Below are 21,032 nucleotides of genomic sequence, written 5' to 3'. Positions count from 1 at the left end.
CCAACATTAAATATGTACTGGAGAGTGAAATCAAATTAAAAAAAACAATAAATACTGCCTTGGGGTCACCGCTCTCGGAAATTCCCCTCTCTACCCATCGCGACCTCATGCTCCCACTCCAAGGACAGCCGGGCATGTCCAAAGCAAACAAAACGGAACAGCCGAACCAGCGGTACATGGCAGGTTTGTGGGAGAAGTGAAGGACCAGGTGAGACCCTGACAGGGAGGGAGCGCGTTCATCTCCTGTCTCTCGCTGAATTAACCTGTCGGCACAGAACAGCTGACGATCGCGGTCAGTTAATGCAAAACCGAACAACCCCATCAGGAAGGCAGATCGTCACTACAATAATCAGTAAGCGACAGCCCTTTCCTTTGCTGTGGTAGTGGCTCTTAAAAGAGCCTTTTGTTGTGCTTGGTGTGGAGGCCGGGTTTAGGCGCGCTCCCCGCGGATGCGGCGGGCCAACTGGATGTCTTTGGGCATGATGGTGACTCGCTTGGCGTGGATGGCGCACAGGTTAGTGTCCTCAAACAGCCCGACCAGGTAAGCCTCGCTAGCCTCCTGCAGGGCCATGACGGCCGAGCTCTGGAAGCGCAGATCGGTTTTGAAGTCCTGAGCGATCTCCCGCACCAGGCGCTGGAAGGGAAGTTTGCGGATGAGCAGCTCGGTGGATTTCTGGTAGCGCCGGATCTCCCGCAGAGCCACGGTGCCGGGCCGGTAGCGATGAGGCTTCTTCACTCCGCCGGTGGCTGGAGCGCTCTTCCGCGCCGCTTTGGTAGCCAACTGTTTGCGAGGAGCTTTCCCTCCGGTCGATTTACGCGCTGTCTGCTTGGTGCGGGCCATTCTCCTTCAGAACCGACAACACAGGCTGAAATACAGGAACAAGATAGACGAAACGTGCTTCGGGACAGGATTTTATACGTTTGGAAAGGGTCCGCCCATCACCTCTGATTGGCTGAACCAGGTGTCTATTAAGGTTCCTTACTGCGATTGGTTGATTCATTTCCGGTAGGCTGGCGGCGAATAAAAATTTACGACAAATAAAAATTTGCCGGGCGGTCGGACTTCATTCATGCAGAGTGATTGGCGCCGGATTAATTTAAAATCGCCCGGCAATTGAAGACCACCCGGCAACGGTACTTGATGACATTTTATTTACAATTAATTGTATGACGAATTATACAATTTCAGTTTCATTTAAAAAATTTAATATCTAATTTCCTCAGTTAAGATTTAAATTCACAACTGCAGAATCGTTCTCTAAACGAGTGAACTGATTTCTGTTCGAAACTGATAGAGGATTAAGATCGATCCTAATGCAGGTTTTGCGGTAATCACCGACTGGAAAGGCAGAATTGCAGTATGTTTCAAGCGGAATCGATCAATCTGTATCAAATGCAACTCAATTGAATGTATCGATAAAAAATAATTAGAAGTCTGTGGATACGGCTCCGTCTGTGAGGCGGTGGGTGGCTCTTACAAGAGCCTTTGTTTTGTGCTCGGGAGGAGGTGGGAGTTTTTCAGCCGCCGAAGCCATAGAGAGTGCGGCCCTGGCGTTTCAGAGCGTACACCACATCCATGGCAGTGACCGTCTTGCGCTTGGCGTGTTCAGTGTAGGTGACCGCATCCCGGATCACATTCTCCAGGAAAACCTTCAGCACCCCGCGGGTCTCCTCGTAGATCAGACCCGAGATGCGCTTGACGCCGCCACGGCGAGCCAGACGGCGGATGGCCGGTTTGGTGATGCCCTGGATGTTGTCACGGAGCACTTTACGGTGCCGCTTGGCTCCGCCTTTGCCCAGTCCTTTGCCTCCTTTCCCTCTGCCAGACATGATGCTGCTTCACTCAGGTCGCTGCTCACTGACAAACTGCCTGCTGCTGTCTCCTTTTATACACAGCGCCCCGACCTGCCCGAGAAACGCGCAGAGAGACAGAGGCGGGGAGGGGAGGAGACAGAGTCAGAGTGACGGACAGAGCCGAGACCGGCCTCTCATCGTCCAGCTCCGCCTTCACTTTACCACAACCGCCAATTTCCAACGATTCATCCGACACAAAGCGCTCCAGCGAAAAACAAAACTCACTCACACACCACGTACTTACTTGAAGGATTTCTGGGATTTTGCCGATTCTCCTGCTTTAAATTATAGGAAGTGTCTGTATGACAAGACAGTCTGAAAAGAACGAGAGCCAAGGTCAGGCTAATAAACATGGTGGGACCAATGGGCTGAAATGAGTTTATTTCAACATAGGAGTTTTATGTTATCGGACGGACAGGGCTGGCAGCTCAACATTCCAGGGTTTCATTGTTTTACATGTGAATGCGGGTGGGAGGGGGGTTAAAAATGTAGAGGTTACCCCACTGGGAATATCACAGCAAACTGGAGGGTTCATTTACCCAGGCAATCTGCAGTTACACTGTTGGGATGTTTGTATTGGCCCCACAATAACTAGTGGGGGGACTTTATCTTTTATAAAATTGACTGGAACTTGCTTAATACTAAGATGTGCAAGATTTGTTCAGTGAATCTGAGGAATGTTTGAAACATTATGTAGAGCCCAACCAGAGTTGAGAACATGTGGGAATTAGTTTTGGGAAATGAACCAGACCAGGTGACAGCCAAGAGTCAGTAAATGTTTTGGGATCTTATATTTTTCTTAGTTATGAGTAAGAATAAAATTAGCTCTTGTAAGAAGGTACTAAATTGCAGGAGGGCAAGTTAGGACGAAGTAAGACAGAAGCCAAGGGGCAATGATTGGGAGCAGCCACTGTCAGACAAGTCCACATTTGACATGTGGCATTTGTTTAAAGACCAGATCCAAGTTACATATTGAGGTACAGGATTTATGCACATTTGGAAAGGCATGGCTTGCTTAAGGACAATCAGCATGGTTTTGTGTGGGCAGATCATGCTTGACAAAGTTGCTTCAGGTTTGTGAGGTGGTGACATAGACTATAAGATATGTCCGTCTGTCTAGGTACCATATCCGATGCGGACTTTGGTGACCATGGTTTTCCATAAAGATCTATCCTTTTTCTTGGATGACTTCCATTTCCTCGATGTGTAGCCCCCTAGCTAGACTTTTGACGTACATGAGCCGAGGTCTTCCTCTAGATTTGCTCATGATGTGTCCTACGAATCTGAGTTGTCTTTCTCTTATTGTTGGTATGAGTGATGTTTCACTCAGGTCGCTGCTCAGTAACAAACTGACTGCTGCTGTCTCCCTTTATACACAGCGCCCCGACCTGCCCGAGAAACGCGCAGAGAGACAGAGGCGGGGAGGGGAGGAGACAGAGTCAGAGTGACGGACAGAGCCGAGAGCGGCCTCTCATCGTCCAGCTCCGCCTTCACTTTACCACACCCGCCAATTTCCAACGATTCATCCGACACAAAGCGCTCCAGCGAAAAACAAAACTCCCTCACCCACCACGTACATACTGGGGGATTTCTGGGAATTTGCCGATTCTCCTGCTTTAAATTATAGGAAGTGCTTTTCCATTCTACAAATCCCCAAGGACCTCGGTCTGTCCCTCCCGGCCCCACGACCAGTGTCAGCGCCCTCACACACAGCAGTTGGTGGACGAGGGTGCAGTCACTTCCAGTGATGAGAGGGTTGATTCATTAGAACATTTGTTCCTCTGGGTCGTCAGGGAAATGAAAGACTGGTCACATACAGGAACAGGATATATAACCAGATATATAGACCGCGCTTCTGGCGCCTTCTAAAGCCCAGGTAAAGGGGTGACTGAGGAGCTGGTGTGAGGTGGGTGGTTCTTCAGGTACAAGGATCTTTGGGTCTCAAGGGAAACGAGAGACGGGTCCAAGGAGGAGGGGAGCCAATATGTTTCCGGGGAGCCTTCTTCGTGCTACACGGAAGGGTTTAAACGAGCAGGGATGTTAAGTGCTGCACAGTGATTTTAGAGAACTTGGTTAAAAAAAAGCAGGTCTTCCAGGATTGTAATCGCGGAATTGTGACCAAAACCATGTGCTAGTGTGGTGAGAAATCGATATTTCGCGCAGTTTAATATGTTGCTGAGGAACTGATGCAGGAGGGAGGTTTTCAGATTCATGGATTAATGGGTGGTCCAGGCAGGAGGGAGACCAGGACAAACAAGACCATTTGCATTTGAACCGGACGGGAACCAATATCTTCACCAGGAGGTTTGATGGTGTCACTTGGCAGAGTTTGAACTGGAGTAGCAAGTGGGAGAATGTATGTATGACAAGACGGTCTGAAAAGAACGAGAGCCAATGTCAGGCTAATAAACATGGTGGGATTGATGGGCTGAAATGAGTTTATTTCAACATTAGGAGTTTTATGTTATCGGACGGACAGGGCTGGCAGCTCAACATTCCTGGGTTTGATTGTTTTACATGTGAGTGGGGGTGGGAGGGGGGGGTTAAAAGATGCAGAGGTTACCCCACTGGGAATGTCACAGCAAACTGGAAGGTTCATTTACAGAGGCAATCTGCAGTTACACTATTGGGATGTTTGCACTGGCCCCACAATAACCAGTGGGGGGACTTTATCTTCCCTGGAATTGACTGGAATTTGCTCAATACTAAGAAGCGCAAGATTTCTTCAGTGAATCTGAGGAAAGTTTGAAACATTATGTCGAGCCCAACCAGAGTTGAGAACATGTGGGAATTAGTTTTGGGAAATGAACCAGACCAGGAGACAGCCAAGACTCAGTGAATATTTTGGGATCTTATATTTTTTTTAGTTATGAGTAAGAATAAAATTAGATCTTGTAAGAAGGTACTAAATTGCAGGAGGGCAAGTTAGGACGTAGTAAGACAGAAGCCAAGGGGCATTGATTGGGAGCAGCCACATGTGGGAGTTGTTTAAAGACCACCAGGTCCGAGTTAAATATTGAGGTACAGGATTTATGCACATTTGCAAAGGCATGGCCTGCTTAGGGACAATCAGCATGGTTTTGTGTGGGCAGATCACGCTTGACAAAGTTGCTCGAGGTTTGTGAGGTGATGACAGAGACTAAGGTATAGGAGTAGAATTAGACCATTTGGCCCATCGAGTCTGCTCTGACATTTCATTGTGGCTGATCCATTTTTCCTCTCAGCCCCAATCTCCTGCCTTCTCCATGTGTCCCTTCATGCTCTGACCAATCAAGAATCTATCAATCTCTACCTTAAATATACCTAAAGCCTTGGCCTCCACAGCTGCTGCCTGTGACAACGAATTCCACAGATTCACCACTCTCTCTAAAGAAATTCCTCCTCATCTCCATTCTAAAAGGATGCTCCTCTATTCTGCGGCTGTGTCCTCTGGTCTTAGACACTCCCATCCGCTCCACATCAACTTTATCACAGTGATAGGTTTCAATTAGTCATCCCTCATTGTTCTCAATTCCAGTGAATAAAGGCCCAGAGCCATGAAATGTTCCTCATATGACAAGCTGTTTGATCCTGGAATCATTTCAGAGAATCTCGTTTGAAACCCATCCAGTTTCAGCTCATCCTTCCATACAGGGCCCAAAACTGCTCCCAATACTCCAAGTGAGACTTTGCCAGTACTTCATAAAGTCTCAACATTACAGTCTTGTTTTTATATTCCAGTCCTCTTGAAATGAATGCTAACATCACACTTGCCTTTCTCAGCAGAGACCCAACCTGCAAATTAGCCTTTAGAGAATCTTGCACAATGATTCCCAAATCCCTTTGTACCTCAATTTTTTGTATCTTCTCTCCATTTAGAAAATAATCAACCCTACTATTTCTTCAACCAAAGTGCATGACCATACACTTCCCAATTCTGTATTCCATCTGCCACTTCTTTGCCCATTCTCTTCATCTGTCTGTCCTTCCCTATTTCCTCAAAACTACCTGCGCCTCCACCTGTCTCTTCATATCATCTGCAAATTTTGCAATAAATCCATCAATTCCATCATCCAAATCATTGACATATAATGTAAAAAGAATGAGACCCAACATCTTGGTGCTTGATGAGGGCAAGGCTGTGGACATGATCTGCATAGACCTCAGTACGGCATTTGAAAAAGAGCAGTGGGATTCAATATAAATTGCAATTTCAATTCAGAAATAGCTTTCTCATAGAAGGCTAAGTAGGGCTGGAAGTCTGTGAGCAGTGGTGATCCACAAGGATTGATGCTGGGAATTATGTTGTTTCTGATATATATCGATGTTTGGATGAAAATGTTGATGGGTGGTTTACAAGTCTACAGGTGACAGCAAGATAGGTGGAATTGTGGACAGTGTAGATATTAATCAATGCACACAGTGGGATACAGATCACAAACAGATATGCAGAGTAGCTGCAGAAGGAATTTAATCTGGGAGGGAATGTGGTGTTGCACTTTGGGAGGTGAAATGAAAGAAGAAAGTATAATGTTAATGACTGACCCCTTCACAGCATTGGTGTAAAGAGTGATCTTGGGATCTAGGCACATAGTTCACTGAATGTGGCTACACAACGGGATAAGGTGTGCAGAATGCTGGTTCCCACTGGTCAGGGTGTTGAGTATAAGAGTAAGGGAGTCATGTAATATAACGTACAGGGAATGGACCATGTGCAGGTAGGTGTATTCACCTCCTTCAAGTCAGTATTTAGTCGATGGACCGCTGGCAGCAATTACAACCATGAGTCTATGTGGATAGGTCACTATCAGCTTTGCACATCTGGACACTGCAATTTTTCCCATTCTTCCTTACAAAACTGCTCAAGGTCTGTCAGAATGCATAGAGTTTATGAGTGAACAGCCCTTTTCAAGTCCAGCCACAGACTGAGGTCTGGACTCTGAATTGGCCACACCAGGACATGAACTTTGTTGTCTTAAGGCATTCCTGTGCAGCTTTGGTTTTCAGCTCGCAGTCATTGTCTTGCTGGAAAACAAATCTTTTCCGAAGTCTCAGTTCTCTTGCAGATTGCATTAGGTTCAGCTCATCCTTAGGGAACGTGTGGTTTGTGGAGGGATGATGATCTGAGGAGCTGGGTGACAGGCAGAAAAGACAAACAGATGAAGAGAAAGGAATCCATTAGGAGAGAACTTTGGACCATGGGATGACACGAAGGAGGTGGAGAACCAGACAGAGTTGATGGGCAGGTCATGAGGGTGTGTGAAGAGAGGTGAAGGGGTTAAATGGTATCAGAATGGGGGAAAAGAAGTGGGGGTGAGGGAAACAGAGTGTAGTGATATCCGGAATTTGTAGAAATCAATGTTCATTCTATCAAGATTGGAGGCTGCACAGTCAGAATGTGAGGTGTTGTTCGGCTAACCTGTACTTGGCTTCGTCGTACCAGTAGAGGAGGCCACGTGCAAACATGTTGGTGATGGCTCTCCGCCGGTCAGGGTCGACCATGGATATTGCGCCCTAGCTGTGGAAGTCGATATGCAAGCCAGGGAAGTACGGTACGTAAAGCAAGTCAGGGACGTACGAACCGTAAAGCAAGTCAGGGACGTACGAACCGTAAAGCAAGTCAGGGACGTACGAAACGTAAAGCAAGTCAGGGACGTACGATACGTAAAGCAAGTCAGGGACGTACGATACGTAAAGTAAGTCAGGGACGTACGAAACGTAAAGCAAGTCAGGGACGTACGAAACGTAAAGCAAGTCAGGGACGTACGAAACGTAAAGCAAGTCAGGGACGTACGAAACGTAAAGTAAGTCAGGGACGTACGAAACGTAAAGCAAGTCAGGGACGTACGAAACGTAAAGTAAGTCAGGGAGGTACGAAACGTAAAGTAAGTCAGGGAGGTACGAAACGTAAAGCAAGTCAGGGACGTACGATACGTAAAGCAAGTCAGGGACGTACGAACCGTAAAGCAAGTCAGGGACGTACGATACGTAAAGCAAGTCAGGGACGTACGAAACGTAAAGCAAGTCAGGGACGTACGATACGTAAAGCAAGTCAGGGACGTACGATACGTAAAGCAAGCAGTTGCCCATGCAGGAGCTGATGAATCCAGAGCGACGGCGGAGACCGACGGAGTCAAGCACCAGTGGTGTCGCAGGATTGCCAGTCTGCACTGAACATCAGACCATCAGACCGACAAGGAATTAGTGTTCACAGTGGGGACACAGAAAACATCCCACAGATATCTGATGGTGACATTTCAATACTGTGCCATAATGTGTAACAACCGCCGTCTCCAGGGAGAAACTAATGGGACTAAAAGCAAACATTACCAGGTCCCAACGACCTGCACTAAAGTCTGGAGAGAAAGTAGAGACATTGAAGTCTGTCAAAACTCACTGTTACAGAAAGGTCCCAGTTAGTTGAAAACCATTGTTGAAGAAGGGTGGGAGATAAAAAGCAGGTAATTGTAGTCCTGTTAACTTCACTTCAGGTACTGGAGTCGATAATCTATCAAGAAATAGCAAATCATTTCGAAAAGTTTAATGTCATTGAACTAAGTCAACAGGGTTTACAGTCAGATTCACACAGCACAGAAACAAGACCTTCAGCTCAAATGGTCCACGATGACCAAAGTTTCCATCTGAGCTCGTGGTCTGTAACCCCCTCACCACCACTAACTGGAAAAGTTGCCCTTCAGGTTCCTATTAAATCTCATCTTAAACCAATGCCCTCCAGTTCTTGATTCCCCAACACTGGCAAAATGATTGTTATCTTTGACCCAACCCAGGCCCCTTATAATTTTATACACCTCTGCAATATCATTACTCATTCTCCAACATTCCAAGGAAAATTGACCAAAACGCTTTCCACAAATCAGTCCTTCAAGATCGAGCAACATCCTCGTAAATCTCCTCTGCTCTCTTCCCAGCTTAATGGTGTCTGTCATACAGCAGGGTCACTAAAACTAAACACTATTTGCGAAATGCGGCCAAACCAATGTGTTGGACAACTGCAACATTTCATCCCAGCTTCTATATTCGGTGCCCTGACTGAAACCAGTGTTCCAAAAGCCTCTTCACCGCCCTGTCCATCTGGAACCTGGTCTTGGACCCTGTAACCTGGGTTGCTGAATGTTAAGTCATGTTTGACAAACATACCAGAGATTTGAGACTTTGCAGGGGAAGTTGGAGAAGTGGTGTTTTTGGATTTTCAGGAGCCATTTGCCAAGGTGCCACGTGTAAGGCTGGTGCACAAGACCAGAGCTCAGTACTGGGAAGGAAGTGTGTTAATACTGACTGAAGACTGGTTACCATACTGAGACAGAATAACAGGTCTGTTTCAGACTGGGATGATATTACTAGTGGAGTTTCCCAGTGACCAGTTCTGGATCGTCAATGATTTATTATTGATATTAATGACCCAGAGGAGGGGCAGAGAGTGAGGAATCCACGGTGGCAATGACGGGGAATGTGGTGGGGGACATGTTGTGATTGGACATTTCATCTCTCCAACGGGACATAGGGAAGCAGGTGAGCAGAATACTTGGTAAATGGAGTTTAATGTGGTGAAGTCTGATGGCATGTAGAGTGGTAGGAGGAATCAGAAGTCAGACTGTGATTTATGTGGAGATAAATTGTAAACGAGAGAAATAGAGAGGGGTCGAGGTGCTGAACTACACAACAAAATAGAGACGGGAGCAGTGAGTGGTTCATAAAACCATATATGACCAAGGTTCAGAGGTGAATGGTTCATTGACATTTACTGCTGGGGTGTTGGTGCAGAGAAACAGAGGAGTGTTGTTACTGTGACAGACAAGTGCACAATGATGGATTTTGGGAAGTTAAAGCAGGTCAGGACGTACCCAGTGAATGGAGGGTCCTGAGGAGTGTTGATGAAAGAGAAACCTGGGGCACAGGTGCGTAATTCCCTGAAAGTGCCAACACAGGTAGACAAGGTGGTGAAGAAGGAGCACGACATGCTTGTCTTCATCGGCAAAGGCTCTGAGAGGAGTTGGGACATCACATTACAGTTGTACAAATCAATAATGACACCACACCAGGAGCACCCTGTGCAGTTCTGGTCACATGAGAGGAAGGATGTGATTAAGCTGGAAAGGTGCAGAAACGATTCACAGGAATGTTACCTGGACTGGGGGCTTGAGTTACAAGGAAAGATCAGACCGACTGGGACTGTCTTCCCTGGAGTGAAGGAGACTGAGGGGAGACCTGACAGAAGTTTATAAAACTATGAGAGGTGTAGACAAGGTAAACAGGCAGAATCATTTTGCCAGGGTAGAAATATCAAATATGAGAAGCTGCAGCTTTAAGATGTCAGGGTGAGAATTTAAAGGTGGACATTAGGGCAGGTAAGATTTCTGCTTCTGTACAGAGAGTGGAGAGGGCCAGGTATGGGCTGCCATGGGGAGAGGTGGAAGCAGATACGATAATGACATTTAACAGGGTTTTAGACAAGTCCATGAATATTCAGAGAATTTAAGCACATGAATTATAAGCAAGCAGAAGAGATTTAGTTTCATTTGGCATCGTGTTCAGCACAGACATCATGGGAAGAAGGGTCTGTTCCTGTGCTGTACTGTTCTGTGTTCTCGGTGAGCCTCAGTGACAGGGGAGTCTTTAGCCGGGGTCACAGACAGGTGTATCTGTGGTAAGGAGAGAGACTGCAGGATGGTGCATTACCTCCCTGGTACCAGGGCCGAGGATGGAACTGAACAAGTACAGGCCATTCTGAAAGGGCAGGGTGAGCAGCCAGAGGTCGTGGTCCATATTGGCTCTAACAAAAGAGACAAAGTCCTGCAAAGAGAACTTAGGGAGTTGAGGAAAAGTTAAGTAGAAACTCTGTGGTGGCGGGGGGGGGGGGGGCAGGATTAATCCCAGTGCCACCCGCTAGCGAGGGAAGAAATAAAAAAGGTATTACAGTTCCAGCCCAAAACGGTGACTTTTCGTTTCCACGGATTCTGCCCGACCTGCTGAGTTCCTCCAGCGTGGTGTGCATGTTGCTTTGACCCCAGCATCCGCAGAGTATTTTGTGTTTACAGAGATCCAGCTGAGAGAAGGGCAAGACTGGTAGTGAAACATTCCAGGATTCAGATGATTCAGACAGTCCAGAGGGAGGTGAATGAGGTTGGGGATCTGTACGGCTGATCAGGCAGAATGTCACAAGGTCGAGGTCACCCTGGAGGCTCCTCCAGTCAGACAATGAGGGTAGAGTTCAGGAATAAGAAAGGAGCAATCCCCGTGCTAGGATTATACTGTAAGCCTCACAACAGCCAGTAAGAGAGGAACAGATATGTCGGCAGGTTATGGACTGATGCAAAAACTACAGAGTAGATTTGGTGAGTGAATAATCTCCCCAGAGTAACTGGGACTCCCTTGCACCCTGAGGCTTGGATGGAGCATTATTTGTACTCAGGAAGGTTTCCTGAAACAATATGTCGTCCACCAGGGAGAGGGACATTCTTGACTTCACCTTGGGAAATATGGGACTCAGCAGAGTGGTGGCAGGAACAACCAGTGTTCAAAGAGGAATTAGACAGGTCCTTCAGGGGAAATGACCTGCAGAGCTGTGGGGACAGAGTGGGGAATGGGACTGTGGAAATGTTGTAGCAGGAGTTGGTATAAATTTGATGGGTCAAATAGTCTCGACGATCACAGAATGATTCTCCGCCCAATAATAGTCTGAAAAAAATCACTCTGGTCGCCAGTGAATCTTCCAAGCTCCAGGATGGACAAGATCAATTGTGTAATAAGGACACACTTCTGTCAAAACACTGACACTGTATACCAAACCCACTGAGCTGCCAGAGCACAGCACCGGCCAGTGAGGACAGACACCAGTACAACACCCGGCTCTCTACTACAAACTTCAAAGCTGAAAGTAAATGTATTATCTAAATACATTTTTCTCACCATATACAACCCTGAGATTAGTTTTCTTGTGGGCATACTGCTGGTTTGTTAGAGCGGTTGGGGAGGGTTTAAACTAATGTGGCAGGGGTGTGGGAACTGGTGTGAAAGGATGCAGGATAGGACAGATGGTAAAAAAGCAAAGATCGCATGCAGTCACACTGTCAGGAAGGGCAGGCAGATGATAGGACATAACTGCAGCCAGCAGGGTGAGTATCAGTGCATGAGGGATGCAGAATCAATAAGGGTAGCAAATGCAGAACTCAAACTGTTATATCTCAATACACGGAGTGTAAGAAATAAGGTGGATAATCTTATTGCCCTATTACGGATTGTCATGTTTAATGTTGTGACCATCACTGAATCACGGCTGAAGGATGTTTCTAGTTGGGAGCTAAATGCCCAAGGTTACACGTATCAGAGGGATAGGAAGGTAGACAATGGGGATGGCATGGCTCTGCTGGTAAAGAATGGTAACAAATCAGTAGAAAGATGTGACACAGGATCGGAAGATGTTGAATCCTTGTGAGTTGAGTTTAAAAACTGCAAGTGTAAAAAAGACGTTGATGGTAGTTGTTTACAGGCCTCCCAACAGTTGCTGGTATGTGGACCACAGATTACAACAGGAAATAGAAAAGGCAGGTCAAAAGGGCAATGTTGTGGGAGATTTCATCAGAGTCATGGGAGATTTTAACATGCAGATCGATTGGGAAAATCAGGTTGGAAATAGATCTCGAGAGTGAGTTTGGTGAATGCTGAACAGATGGCTTTTTAGAGCAGTTTGTCATTGAGCCTGCGAGGGGATCAGCTATACTGGATTGTGTGTTATTGAATAAACTGGAGGTGATTAGGGAGCTGAAGGTAAAAGAACCCTTAGGAGGCAGTGATCTCAGTATCATTGAGTTCAACCTGAAATTGGATAGGGAGAAAGTACAGTCTGACACAGCAGTGTTTCAGTGGATTAAAGGCAGTTACAGTGGTATGAGAGAGCAGTTGCCTAAAGTAAATTGGAAGGAGATGCTGGCAGGGATGGCAGCAGAGAAGCAACAGTTTCTGGGGAGAATGAGGGAGGTGCAGGATGAATGTATTCCAAAAACAAATAAATACTCAAATGGCAAAATAGTACAACCGTGGCTGACAAGGAAATCAAAGCTAATGTAAAACCAAAAGGGAGGGCATACAACAAAGCAAGGCAGCAGAAAGGGAATTATAGACCAGTTAGACTGACCTCAGTGGTTGGGAAGATACTGGAGTCAATTATTAAGGAGTATTGGAAACACAGGACAAGAAAGGACAAAGTCAGCACGGTTTCCTTAAGGGAAAGTCTTGCCTGATGAACCTGTTGGAATACTTTGAGGAGATTACACGCAGGATGGATAAAGGGGATGCACTGATGTCATATATTTGGACTTTCAAAAGGCTTTCTTTGACAAGGTGCCACAAATGATCGTGGCAATAAAAGGATTAATGCACGAGGGTGACCACTAGAAGTGGGAATGGTGCTGGAGATGGACAGACCCAGAGTTTCCAGGATGCTGAGACCAGAGATTCAGTGGGTTGGTCAGTTTGGTGACTACCACGACTGGAAAGGGGAAGAGACAGACAGTGCAATGTCTCCCTGTGGCTGTGACCCTCAGCAACAAGTACACTCCTTTGGATACCCCTGGGAGGATGACAAACCAGAGAACAGCAGCTCGTCAAGTCAGTGGTACTGACACCCCGGTCCGATGCTCCGCTGGAGGAAAGGTCAATCACAGCAGTGATGACAACAGACTCACAGTACAGGGGATGTGCAGGAGATTCTGTGGCCGCAAGAGAGATGCCACAGTGGTGTGTCCCCCTCCCGGGTACTGGGAGTCAGGCACGTCTCAGATGTGCAGGATTTCCTAATGATAAACTTGCCAGTTGATTTGGTGGTAAGGAAATCAAATGCAACGTCAGCATTCATTTCAAGAAGACTACAACAAAAAAGCAAGGATGTAATGCTCAGAGTTTATAAGGCATTGGTCCGATCACACTTGGAGTATTGTGAACTGTTTTGGGCTCCTTATCTAAAAAGGTACGTGCTCGCATAGGAGAGGGTCCAGAGGAGGTACACAAGAATGATCCTGGCAATAAAAGAGTTAATGCACGAGGATTGTTTGCTGGCTCTGGGCCTGTACTCGCTACACTTTAGAAGAATGAGGGAATCTCATTGAAACCTATCAAAAATAGAAAGACCTACAATGGAGTGGGGAGGATGTTTCGGAAAGCGGGACAGTCTGGGATCACACGGCACAGCCTCAGAATACTAGGACATCCTGTTAGAACAAAGATCAGGAATAATTTCCATACCAAGGGGTAGTGCATCTGCACAGCCTGTGTCAGGATGTTGTTCATTGTCTATAGCTCAGTGTTTAACACCATCAATCCCACAGTCCTGATTAATAAGCTGCAGAACCTGGTCTCTCTGCAACTCGATCCTCGCCTTCCTAACCGGGAGACCACAATCTGTGCGGATTAATGGAGACGGGCTAACCCCTATTGACATCAGTGGATCTGGGGTTGAGACGGTAAACAGCTTTAAGTTCCTCAGCATCAGCATACCCGAGGATCTCACGCAGTCTGCACACACCAGCTGAGTGGTGAAAAAGGCAGAACAGCGCTGCTTTCACCTCAGACGGTCGAGGAAGTTTGCTACGGGCCCCCAAATCCTTAGAACTTTCTACAGGGGCAAAATTGAGAACATCCTGAATGGCTGCATCACTGCCTGGTATGGGAACTGCATCTCCGTTAATCGCAGGACTCTACAGAGAGTGGTGCAGACAGCCCAGCGCATCTGTAGTTGTGAACTTCCCATGACTGAGGACATTTACAACAAAAGGTGTGAGAAAAGGGCCTGAAGGATCATCGGGGACCTGAGTCACCCCAACCACAATCTATTCCAGCTGCAACCATCCGGGAAATGGTACCGCAGCATAAAAGCCAGGACACACAGGCTCCAGCTCAGCTTCTTCCACCAGGCCATCAGACTGATTAACTCACACTGATTTGAGTGTATTTCTATGTTACATTGGCTGTTCTATTTATTATAAATTAATATAAATTACTATGATTGTAAATTGCACATTTACACAGAGATGTAACAAAGATTTTTACTCCTGATGTACATGAAGGATACAAGAAATAAAGTCAATTCAAATTCAAATTAATATCTCCTCCTTGCTGACGATCAACACTGACACTGGTGCACCTCAGGGATTGTGCTTAGCCGACTGCTCCACTCCCCCTCCACCCATGACTGTGTGACTAAGCGTAGCTCAAAAGCCATCCATAAATATGCTGGATACCACCATTGCTGGTACAATCTCAGACGGAGAGGAGAGGACTTACAGGAGCAAGATATACCAGCTAGTTGAGTGGTGTCGCAGCAACAACCTTGTGTTTAATGTCAGTGCGACAAAAGAGCTGATTGATCAGGGAACACAAACCAATCCTCAGAGAGGGATCAGAGGTGGAGAGAGTGAACAATTTCAAGTTCCTGGATATCAATATCTCTGAGGATCTAACCTGGTCCCAACATATCGATGCAGCTACAGTATAAAGAAGGCAAGACAGCGGATATATTTCTTCAGGAGTTTGAAGATATTTGATTTCTCAATTTAAAACAGACAAAACTGCTCTAGATGTATTCTATATATGTTATTTCTGTTTTTGCACTGTTTTCAATCTACATAATAAACATATCCATACACACACATACTGTAATTTATTTATTCTTTCTATATTATCATGTCCAGCATTGAACTGCTGTTGCTACATTAACAAATTTCATGACACATACCGGTGGTAATAAACCTGATTCTGGTTCTGACTCTGAATTCATCCCCACAGACGGCTGTGGCCAATTCACTGGGTATATTGAATGTGGATGTTGTTGATTGTGGGTGGGATGGGAGGGGGGTTTGAGAGGGATAAGGATCAGTGATGGTCTCCCGAATGAGCTGCCAGAGGAGCTGGTGGAGGCAGAAACACACAAAGTCTCTGTTCATGAACACTTCTCAGGAACCTGTCATTCACCGTGTACATCCTGTCCTGGTTAAACTTCCCGGTGCTGGGTCCATTGCTGTTTTCCATCTGTATTAACGATCTGGATGAGAATGTGGTAAACTGGATCAGCAAGTTTGCAGATAACACCAAGATTAGGGGTGCAGTGGACAGCAAGAAAGGCTAGCAAATACTGACATGGGACGTTGTCCAGCTGTTAAAATGGCAGATGGAATTTAATGCCGACAATTATGAGGTGTGTGTAACAAAAGTTTAACGAGAGAAATGTGTGGTTTAAAGAGGATGAGGAAAAGCAAGGCTGCGAGTGGAACGGCTCAGGATTTCCGGAGCGAAGGTATTTTACTACTCGGAGTAAAGAGAGGCAAGACTGCACAGGCGCGTGACGTCAGCCAGTAGAGCAGGAAAAGGTTAAAAAGAAGACCGCCATATCCAGCGAGCAGCAGAGTGAGAGGGCTTTGGCTCAACTGGCTTAGTTGATAATGAGGCGAAGTAGGTTTACCTGTGTTAATTGCGGAAAGGAAGTATGTGTGTGAGGCCAGTGTTCTGTGCTCGGTGTCAGATGTGGAAAGTTCTGGAATCTCCCAGCCTCCTGGACAGGAATATCCGCACCCGCTGTTGAGCTGCGGCTCCTAAGGGACTGTGTTAGGGAACAGGAGTTGCAGCTCATTGACCTTTGTCTGGTCAGGAAGAGCGAGGAGGTGATACAAGGGTGATCACACCAGGACCACAGGAGACAGACAAGTGGTTAACAGTCAGGAGAGGGAAGGGGAAGAGTCAGGTACCAGAGAGTACCCCTGTGGCTGTCCCCCTGAACGGTAAGTACTCCTGTTTGAGAACTGTTGGGGGGGCGGTGTGGGACAGTCTACCTGGGGGAAGCAACAGCAGCCGAGTCACTGGCACAGAGCACGGCCCTGTGGCTCAGAAGGGTAGGGAAAGGAAGAGAAAGGCCGTAGTGATAGGGGACTCTTTAGTTAGGCACTCTGTGGATGCAGGAAAGAAACACGGATGATAGTTTGCCTCCCAGATGCCAGGGTCCCGGAAGTTTCAGATCGCGTCCAAAATATCCTGCAGTGGAATGGAGAACAGCCAGAGATCGTGGTACATATTGGTACCACTGACATAGGTAGGAAAAGGGAGGAGGTCCTGAAAACAGTCTACAGGGAGTTAGGAAAGAAGTTGAGAAGCAGGAGAACAAAGGTAGTAATCTCGGGATTACTGCCTGTGCCACGTGACAGTGAGTATAGGAATAGAATGAGCTGGAGGATAAATGCGTGGCTGAGGGATTGAAGCAGGGGGCAGGGATTCAGATTTCTGGATCATTGGGACCTCTTTTGGGGCAGATGTGACCTGTACAAAAAGGATGAGTTGCACTTGAATCCCACGGGGAGCAATATCTTGCGGGGAGGTTTGCTACTGGGGAGAGTTTAAACTAGAACTGTTGGGGGGTGGGAACCGAACTGAAGAGACTGGGGAAGAGGTGGTTGGCTCACAAATAGAGAAAGCTTGGAGACGGTGTGTGAGGGAGGACAAACAAGTGATAGAGAAGGTATGTGCTCAGACCAACGGTTTGAGATGTGTCTATTTTAACGCAGGGAGTATTGTGAACAAAGCGGACGAGCTTAGAGCACGTATCACTACTTGGAGCTGTGATGTGGTGGCCATTACAGAGACTTGGATGGCTCAGGGACAGGAATGGTTACTTCAAGTGTCGGGTTTTAGATGTTTCAGGAAGGACAGAGAGGAAGGCAAAAGAGGTGGGGGCGTGGCACTGTTGATCAGAGATAGTGTCATGGCTGCAGAAAAGGTGGACGTTATGAGGGGATTGTCTACAGAGTCTCTGTGGGTGGAGGTTAGAAATAGGAAGGGGTCAATAACTCTACTGGGTGTTTTTCATCGGCCACCCAATAGTAACAGGGATATCGAGGAGCAGATAGGGAAACAGATCCTGGAAACAGGTAATAATAACAGAGTTGTCACGGTGGGAGATTTTAATTTCCCAAATATTGATTGGCATCTCCCCTGAGCAAGGGGTTTAGATAGGGTGGAGTTTGTTAGCTGTGTTCAGGAAGGTTTCTTGACACAATATGTAGATAAGCCTACAAGAGGAGAGACTGTACTTGATTTGGTATTGGGAAATGATCCTGGTCAGGTGTCAGTTCTCTCAGCAGGAGAGCATTTTGGAGATAGTGATCATAATTCTATTTCCTTTACAATAGCACTGGGAGAGAGATAGGAACAGACAAGTTTGAAAAGTGTTTAATTGGAGTAAGGGGAATTATGAGGCTATCAGGCAGAAACTTGGAAGCTTAAATTGGGAACAGATGTTCTCAGGGAAAAGTACGGAAGAAATGTGGCAAATGTTCAGGGGATATTCGTGTGAAGCTCTGCATAGGTACATTCCAATGAGACAGGGAAGTTATGGTAGGGTACAGGAACCGTGGTGTACAAAGGCTGTAGTCAATCTAGTCAAGAAGAAAAGCTTACAAAAGGTGAAGGGAGCTAGGTACTGTTAGAGATCTAGAAGATTGTCAGGCTAACAGGAAGGAGCTTAAGAAGGAAATTAGGAGACCCAGAAGGAGCCATGAGAAGGTCTTGGTGGGCGGGATTAAGGAAAACTCCAAGGCATTCTACAAGTATGTGAAGAGCAAGAGGATACGACGTGAAAGAATAGGACCTATCAAGTGTGACAGTGGGAAAGTGTGTATGGAACCGGCGGAAATAGCAGAGGTACTTAATGAATACATTACTTCAATATTCACTACAGAAAAGGATCTTGATGATTTTAGTGATGACTTACAGCGGACTGAAAAGCTTGAGCATGTAGATATTAAGAAAGCGGATGTGCTGGAGCTTTTGGAAAGCATCAGGTTGGATAAGAGGCCGGGACCGGATGAGATGTACCGCAGGATACTGCAGGAGGCGAGGAAGGAGATTGCTGAGCCTCTGGCGATGATCTTTGCATCATCAATGGGGACAGGAGAGGTTCCGGAGGATTGCGGATGTTGTTCCCTCATTCAAGAAAGGGAGCAGAGACAGCCCAGGAAATTATTGACCAGTGAGTCTTATTTCAGTGGTTGGTAAGTTGATGGAGAAGGTCCTGAGAGGCAGGATTTATGAACATTTGGAGAGGTATAATATGATTAGGAATAGTCAGCATGGCTTTGTCAAGGGCAGGTCGTGCCTTACGAGCCTGATTGAATTTTTTGAGCATGTGACTGAACACATTGATGAAGGGAGAGCAGTGGATGTAGTGCATATGGATTTCAGCAAGGCATTTGATAAGGTACCTCATGCAAGGCTTATTGAGAAAGTAAGGAGGCATGGGATCCAAGGGGACAATGATTTGCGGATCTAGAACTGGCTTGCCCACAGAAGTTAAAGAGTGGTTGTAGACGGGTCATTGGTGTTCCTGTACCAGGCCGTAGTGCAGCCAGTCAGCACACCTTCCACCACACATTTATATAAGTTTGCCAAGGTTTTCAATCACATGCTGAACTTCCGCAGAGTCCTGAGGAACTGGAATGCTGTTGTGCTTTCTTCCCAATTATATTTATGCGATGGGTCCAGGACACGTCCTCTCAGTGAGTGACACACAGGAATTTAAAGTTACTGACTCTCTCCACGTCTGATCATCCTTTGATTACTGGCTCATGGACCTTTGGTTTTTCCCTCCTAAAGTCTACAATCTGTCCCTTGGTCTTACTGACGTTGAGTGAGGGGTTGTTGTTATTACCCCACTCAGCAAAGTTTTCGATCTCCCTCGTGTATGCTGATTCATCACCAGCTTTGATAGTGGTGTAATCAGCAAACTTGCATATGGTGTTGGAGTTGTCTGTAGCCACACAGTCATAGGTGTAAAGTGAGTAGAGCTGGGGGCTAAGCACACTTCCCCATGGTGCTCCTGTGCTGATAGAGATTGTGGAGAAGCTGTTTCTGCCAATCTGAACTGACTTGGATCTGCACCTCAGGAAATCCAGCATCCAATTGAACAAGGAGGTATTGAGGCCCAGGTCTGAGAGCTTACTGATCAGTTTTGAGGGGATGACAGTCTTAAATGCTGAATTGTAATCAATAAAGGGCATCCAGATGTTTGCATCTTTGCTGTCCAGATGTTCCAGAGTTGTGTGAAGAGCCAACGAGACAGCATCTGCTATTGCTTCAGAAGGTGAATTGGAGAGGATCCAAGTCACCATTCAGACAAGAGCTGATATGCTTCAACACCAGCCTCTCAAAACACTTCATCACTGTGGATGTAAGTGCCACTGGGCAATAGTCATTCAAACAGGTTACCACGCTCCTCTTGGGCACCGATATAATTGAAGCTTCCTTGAAGCAGGTGGGTTCCACACACTGCCAGATCAAGAGTTTGAAGATATCCATGAATACACCAGCCAGCTGGTCAGCACAGGTCTTCAGTACTCAGCCAGGAACTCCATCCAGACCGGATGCTTTCCTTGGATTCACTCTCTTGAAGGCAGCCCACACGTCATCTTCCGTTACTGAGACCAAATGACCATCGGGAGACACGGGGGTGCACGATGGTTCCTCCCTCTTCTGGTGGACAAAGTGAGCATAGAAGGCATTGAGCTCGTCTGGAAGCGAAGCTGTGCTGTCCCCTTTGTCACGAGATTTACCTTTCCAGGAGGTTCTGGCATTCAAACCCTGCCGCAGCTGTCAAGCATCCCTCTTTTATTCCAGTCTAGCCCGGAATCTCCACTTTGCCCGAGAGATGGTTTCCGGAGATCATACCTGCACCTCTTGTAGCATTCCTGATCTCCAGACTTGAAAGCCTCTGACCTGGAACTCAGCAGGTTCCGGATCTCATTGCTCATCCAGGCCTACTGATTTGGGAAAACCCTGAATGATTTTGCGGGGACACACACCTCCATAGCTGTTTTAGTAAAGTCTCTAGTGACCCTGGTGTCGTCCTTCAGGTCCTGAGATGAGTTCTTGAACATGGCTCAGCCTGCTGACTCAAGGCAATCCTGTAACCGTTCCTCTGCCTCCCAACACCACTCCTCGGTTATCTTGATCTCTGGAGCCTTGTTCCTCAGGCTCTGTCTGTGTGCAGGTAGGACGAGTACAGCCAAATGATCCAACTTAACAAAATGTGGTCAAAAGGGAGCAAACGACAGACATTCCTTATCGTAGTGTAGCAGTGGTCTCCTGTGTTGGGACATCTGGCACAACAGGTTACTACTTTCAGATTCATTTCCTTTCAGGTATTT

The 21,032-nt window shown here is 46.6% G+C and overlaps 1 protein-coding gene and 1 pseudogene across 1 annotated transcript in view; one reads left to right on the top strand and one right to left on the bottom strand.

Moving 5' to 3' along the window:
• LOC134339768 (histone H2B-like) overlaps nt 1–21,032 on the top strand; it is a 75,321-nt gene that overhangs the window by 38,900 nt on the left and 15,389 nt on the right. The window lies entirely within an intron of this gene.
• LOC134339770 (histone H3-like) lies at nt 191–19,184 on the bottom strand (annotated as a pseudogene).

This window comes from Mobula hypostoma, chromosome 30 (genome assembly GCF_963921235.1).
Source record: "Mobula hypostoma chromosome 30, sMobHyp1.1, whole genome shotgun sequence".
In the NCBI taxonomy this organism is placed as follows: Eukaryota; Metazoa; Chordata; class Chondrichthyes; order Myliobatiformes; family Myliobatidae; genus Mobula; species Mobula hypostoma.
The sequence above is the reverse complement of the archived record's forward strand: the minus strand, read 5'-3'. Positions and strand labels throughout refer to the sequence as shown.